The sequence below is a fragment of the Haliaeetus leucocephalus genome, unplaced genomic scaffold (assembly GCF_000737465.1).
Source record: "Haliaeetus leucocephalus isolate CR32 unplaced genomic scaffold, Haliaeetus_leucocephalus-4.0 Scaffold228, whole genome shotgun sequence".
In the NCBI taxonomy this organism is placed as follows: Eukaryota; Metazoa; Chordata; class Aves; order Accipitriformes; family Accipitridae; genus Haliaeetus; species Haliaeetus leucocephalus.
The window spans coordinates 17,235,486-17,242,194 of record NW_010972664.1 but is presented as its reverse complement, the minus strand read 5'-3'; positions in this window follow the sequence as shown (position 1 = coordinate 17,242,194).

Sequence of the window (6,709 nt, the reverse complement as noted above, 5' to 3'; positions counted from 1 at the left end):
CACTAAGTGTGCTTAGCTTCACTTTCCCCGCTGGTATTGTGAGATGGCTAAAACTATAAAAAACTGAAGAAAATATGATTATGGCTTAAAAATATTTTTTCAAAAGAGTGCCAAATGCTATTCTAATGCTGAAAAGAGCAGGGAGGAAAAGAGGGGAGGGAAGAAATAAAGGAGATTAGAAGTGTGGAAGTGGTCAGCATGTGAGACTGCAAAATGCATACAGGCACAAAAAGCATGGCACAGTCAAGAAAGGGGCTGTACTCCCAGAGCCAATCTCTAAACCAGAAGCAGGGAGCAGCCTGATACTAAAGGATGGAAGGTGCAGAGGAGAGTCACGATGGGAAGATAAGTGAGGAATACAGGACTGAAGCTACTGTCAGTGACAGCAGAGATGCTGTGCAGTGGAGCAGGCACTCCTCCACCGAGTGACACACAGCACATGCCTGACTGACTAGTGTTACTATGGGATGGAGCTATTTATCCTTTCCAATACATTTAGCTCCAGAAATGTGCAACTCCCTCTTCCTTCCAAATATCTTTTCTGGAGACGTGAGCAATACACTGTTAACACTGGATTGCAAGTTATCAATCTGAAAAAAGAACTTTAGGAACCTAGTTGGTTTTCATCATTTGGTAGTTTCTGTATGTAAATGTGTGTTCTTCTCTGTCCTTCTCTCTTAAAAAGTGAAGCACATCACCTAGAGCATTCAAATACTTTAGCCTAACAGCTGATCAGTGCAAAGAGGGTTGTGCAGCTCAAAAAGCAATAGCAAGTCTCCTTGTTTATCTAGGCCAGATCTAAGCATACCGAACAGTAAGAAAAGTGTCCCAGGATTGCCAAAGATACTGAGTTGAATTGGCAGTGTTGGCAGGGAGAATTAGTTTTCAGGAAACTAGCTGGTTCCTAGGACGATAGACAGCTGGGCAAAGTCTGCATAACTAGAAAAGTCAATGAATCATGGGTTAGCCTGACACAGCCACGTGAGCCATAAAAAACCCATATGAGCCATAAAAGTCCTATCCCCAACACAGGCTAATCTGTTTGGCTCTTTTCCACTCCATCATTTTTCCTGAAAGACAAGAAGAACTGGCAGATTAGATGTGGCCCAAGGATGGGTACTCATCACATCATGGGTAATTAAACTGCTGCCAAAAATACTGTTTGGGATGATTTCCATCACGTGTCTCCTTTACAGTCCTCACTCTCCCTGCAGACTAGACTGCCCACCTGACCTGTCTTCTCAAGCTTGGGGCCTGGCCAAGCTGGAGAACTTGGAGGAAGGTCAAAGTCCAAACCAGGGCTCATGGGTGAGAATGCTCTTTAGTCAGAGACAGGGGTCTAGCAGATGCTTAGACCTAGGGAAATGGCAAGAAGAAATTGGGCAGAAAAGGGTTAGTCAGAGGTCTAGGAATGAGGCAGATCAGTCCATCCCAGGCTCCCAGTTAGAAGAGGTTGGGGAGAGTCCTGATTCATCACACTGCAATACATCTGACTACAAAAAAGGTGATAGTTTTGCCTGTGGTCTACTGAAACCTCTGTGCAACCAGGGCACGGAGCACCTTAGCTTCATGTTCCCATGAGGCAGCCAACTGTAGGGAGTGAAGGAGGGAAGAAAGAAATGGAAATTGAAGACTGGAGTTGATTGGGAGGGAGTACCACAGGGACAAGGGGAAGCAGGGAAATACAAAGTGTGCTTGCTCTGAGTGCAGCCTATTCTTGGAGCATCAGCAAACAAAGCCTTTGTTTCATCCTTACTGACTCTTTAAATGTCAGTGTCTCTGCTCCTGCCAGGTGGTACCTATAAATTATTCAGTCACACAGCTACATCATGTGCCCTAAAAGGGAAGACTGAGCTGAACAGGACCAAAACCCAGAAGGGATTATTTCAATTTAAGAAAGAGCACCTATTGTGTAAAGATTCAGCTACTTTCTCACCATAGACACCCTCAGGAGAAAGAAAGGGGAAGGTCCCCCAGCAGTACTGTTGGATCAGAGCCAACACAGTGGTGCAACTACAGTGTCTGCTGTGCCAGCCATCTGCAGTGAGTCACTCTGGGGCAAGAGCGGGGAGCCCAGGGATGTTGCAGCCCAGTTTATTGCACATTCCACAGAACCAGGCCTAAACCAGGCTTAGTTTCAAGACTAAGCATTGCCAGTGATATTACTCATACCACTTTGAGCAATTCACTTGCTCTCCATCCGTCTCAGTTTCTTCACCTGTGAAACAGAGCCTGATAGTGGCTTTGCAATGCATGACTGCTTTTCTGGCCTTGGCTTCTCCGCCTGCTCTACAGCTGCCGGCACAGCACTCTGCAGGTGGGTCTGCTTTCAAGTCTGCAGCCTTAAGGGAAGCAGCTTTTGCTATGGGAGACCACGACTGTAGGAATACGTGAACAGTGCTGTCAGTGCTACTATGATTATTACAGACAGCAGTAGTGGCTGATAAAACCTCTCAGAAAAGGTGATTACGGCCCAGAGAAGGCAGATGGTGCAGACATGCAAGACTTGCACGCCTACCACTTTCAAATCCTATTTGCATTCATATATGTGAACTCACTGCAAAGCGGTTTACCCCTACCCTTCAGTTAGCCAGGTAAAATCCCCTTTCTGAATATGACACAAAAATATCTGAATAGTCCTCTTGTGACCATTCCCCAGTGTACCTGCCCCATGATGAGGCTCTGTGGCCTCTGCACGCAGCTGTGAATGCTCCATCTCACCTGGGAGAACCACCTCTGTCATGCACAGCAGAAAGGACACTTCCCATAAAGGAGCAACCAGAAACTGCATTGAGAACAGACATTGCTCTGCACCGAGCAGTAAGCCTCCCCAGTGATTTTTATTACCAGATTTCTGAGGACAGCAGCTTTCTATTCAGTTGATACAAGAAACATAGCCATAGTCTTAGGGGCTTGTATGGATGAGATTCCTTCTTTCTCTTTTTTACACACCTGCTCTTCCAATTGCTGTTCTTAATAAGCATTTAGGGAACAGGAGGAAGGGGACTGGGAGAAGAGGGGATGAAACAGCCAAGCTGAAGGCAGATGCTCATGTTAGTCTCATGAAACAGCTAATTGGACCTTCTTTCTACACAGTAACTTGGATTTTGCAATGCAAAAGCAAGAAGTTAAAAATGAAGCTGTGACATTATTGTTCCCAATAGAGCAAGCTATCTATAAATCACATTTTAAAAAAAAGCTGCAAACTCAAACATGAATGAAAAGGTTTTCAAAAGTGAACAAAAGGGAGGTTTGGATTTTACTCCAAATTTCACTAGTTCCTTGCTACGCGGACATACTCCTGCTTTCAGTGCCGTGAGTAAGAGACGTTACATAACAATGCAAAATGCCAGAGATGTGGGGGCAAGAATCCTGTCGGGGCTCAGGTGTTAGACTGGGACTCTGAAAATATTGCCGTAATTTCCATCACAAACCCACTGAGTCACAGAAATGTTACGGATTATTCACACTATGGGAGGAGCCAAGGAACACAGGTCTGGAAGCAGACCTTTCGCACGAGCCAGCTTCTGCTTAAGGCAAGCAGGGAGCACTTTCTGGTCTATTTGCAAATAGTCTAAATGTCCTTTCAACTATTGCACACCATGAACAAATGTTTTTACACACTCATCTCCCTCTATCCTAGGTACCTATGTACAAGGATTCCTTTGGTATCACCCCAAAATATTCAATGAGTCTGGCTCTCCTAGAGCTTTTTTATACTACACTGATGCAAAAAATTGGCAGCAGATTTATCCTTACATTGGCCAACCAGACTGGAACTTCTTGACGGCAGGCCCAGAGCTGAGGACACAGAGAGATGAGAAAAGAAGATCTCTGTATGTGAGGGGATCTCCACACAGGCTTGAACAAGCAGTCCTTTGCTTTGATTTCAGAGTGATAATAATCATCTCTTCAAAATGACAGCTTAGGGCTCAGCTGCTGCAACACTGGTTTTGGAATCAAATTACTAGAAAGGTCAAAATCATTAACATGTGCTTTAGGAAGATGTAAAATACCAGGCAAAACCTGTGAGCTTCCACTGCTGAAAGATGCCCCCTGGACTAGCAGATGCTATTATTTGCTTCATTTCACTGTAGGCAGAAGGTGTCCTCTCACCAAGGGAACAGAGAAGGAGGTCATTCTCCTTGGAGGTGTCTCAAAAGTGTACACAGCAGGAGGAGCCTCTTGTGACTTTGTAGAATTTAAAAGGCACAAAACAGTGTTAGACAGAGTGAATGAATAGTTTATGTCACTCTTACCTGGCACAGCCCTAACCTGTACACCCTCTATAGGGCCCTTTTAGCATTCTGCATTGTTGAGGATGGTTGTCCCAGTGTTAAAAACCCAGAGTTGGTGCTACACCCAAAGGACAAGACCTATGAAGAGAATTTTGCTCATGCCTCGATTACATGGGTTAGGGCATAAGCATAATAATGATTACATTACAGTTCTTCAACAAGAGATGTTAATAATTAAGAGAAAAAAAGAGCAGACAAAGGCTTCCACAATGTTTGAGCTACAGCTTCATCTTTCTTGTTTACCAGACACATCTGTGAGGCCACCTGAAGACACCTAGCACCTCAGCAGTGCTTTAATCATCAAGGTAGCCAGCAGATCAGGGCAATGTATTTCCCTTTTAAGAGCATTCAAATGAAAGGTTAAAACATCTGTCAAGAAATAGCATAGAGTTCCTACAAGGAGCCATATTTTGGGTGCTTCGTGCACCATTTGCCTCTTTATGCTGGGCCTCACTAAGTAAAAGCCAACCCTACATTCTCCAAAATATAGCTAAGACAACAGTGAACACAAGACAGAGACAATTTCTGCCCTAAACTTTTAAAGTTTAACAAGACAAACAGCGTACTTACAGGCTTCTCTCCCACTGAGGCATTTAACCATTTCCTCCCATGTAGGTAAGCTGCCTCTACATTTCATACCCCAGTGGTGCTCTCATATTTGTCAATGTGTACTGCTAGATGGATAATAGGATCCACCTTGATATGACAGCACCAATGTCTCTAAAGTAATCTGGCCCATGAAAAATCATCTTTCTAATCCCTGAGAACGTCATATGTATTAGCTGCAGCCTTTCTGGTATGAATCCTCTAGAGTGGATTCAATTTCACACAAGTCCTGGCAAGACAGACCATCCTAGTCTTGGAATTTGTACCCCCTACAGCCTCTACTCTTCAGAGAGGCAAGCAACCATAGGATCCACCTTTAAACCTATGCATAATTTTTTTTTTCCCCAGAGCAGGGAGGTTCGATCTGGGAATTTGGAGGTCAAATGCTTTGGACTGTCTTGCCTTATATCTCCCTTTTGTATTTGTACACCTCTTTGTGCAGCACTGCATGTTCACACTCAGTGTTCACCTTCACCTGCAGCATTAAGTTAAGCTTTTCCACAGCATTTTTCCTTATCCATTTCCCCTTGACCCACAAAAACCTATCACCTGAGTTTAATGAGCCATTCAACTTGGCTCAGGCTCAGGTTGTTAGCCACGGTGTTCAAAACTGCTAGTCTTCCAGTGCTTTTCCATAGCTTCCCTTGGGCTGCATATTCTTGGTCAGCTACTTACTCACTACTTCTACATCAGAAATGGCCCCTCACTAAGACAGTACATACGAGGTTTAAATCTACCTGCAATGCAGTCTGACAGGCCAGCAATATTTCTAGTATTTCTATGGAGACAACCAGACCAGCTTCCAGCTACCCAGAAGAAAATGTATCCCCAGGGTACTGCAGGGCTGAGGACCTGGGAGGTGATAGCAGAAGTCCTACAGCCTCACCTGAGTGAGCACACCTTTTCAAAGGACATGCTCCAGTACAGCTTGGCACACTTGTATTTGCTTGGCCTAGCTTAATCTGACCCAAGGTCATGCAGCCGCAAAAATGTACCCTTCGTGTGGTGTACCCCTGTGAGCATTCACCTTTGCTGTATGCTTTGCATGCTCCTTGTTGCAGTTGCCACACGATTATTCTCACATTCATCGCAGACCTCTGTGGCATAGTCTGACTTTTTTTTTGGCTTTTATTGCTGCTTTGCATTGCATTGTGTTAGCTACAATACTGTCACTGCAATCAAGTATTTTGGTTCACAGCAGAATAAATGTTTGAAGATGTGAATAATTACCCTAATTTACCCTATTAACCCTGCACACAAAACTTAAAGGCTCTTGCAAGCACCCCCACTGGAGAAAAGATACGTCAGAAACAGAAAATATTAGGGAAGATGTTGCTCTGTGCTCAGGAAAGGCAATTCAGGAAGGTTGTCTAGAGGTCACATTTAGTTTGCCTTTAATGTTTTGGAAGAGGAGAGTGTTTTAAACTTTCAGAAGTGGGTAGCTGCCTCAGGACAGTGCCTCCTTGACTCCACTCTCCCCAGTGGAGACCCCTCACTCTTTAGACCTGGACAGTTGTTCGGGCCAGAGTGAAATAGCTGCGGTCATGACCTTGCTCTCACCTTTCCCTGTTACCACAGATTTCTTTGACAGCTAGTACTTTTGGGGGCCTGAGGGCAGTGGAAGGATTGTGTTCACCTGACAATGAGGTCAGGACTTGTCTCTGTGCAGGAATATAGCAGATGTAATGAAAACACGAGTCCTCTGCTCCTCTTTTCTCTCTGGGGACTCTGGCATCCAGCACCTCCATGCAGAATTTCCTCAAGGGATGGGAAGGGCTCAGAAATGAAAGAACTGGCTTCAGGCC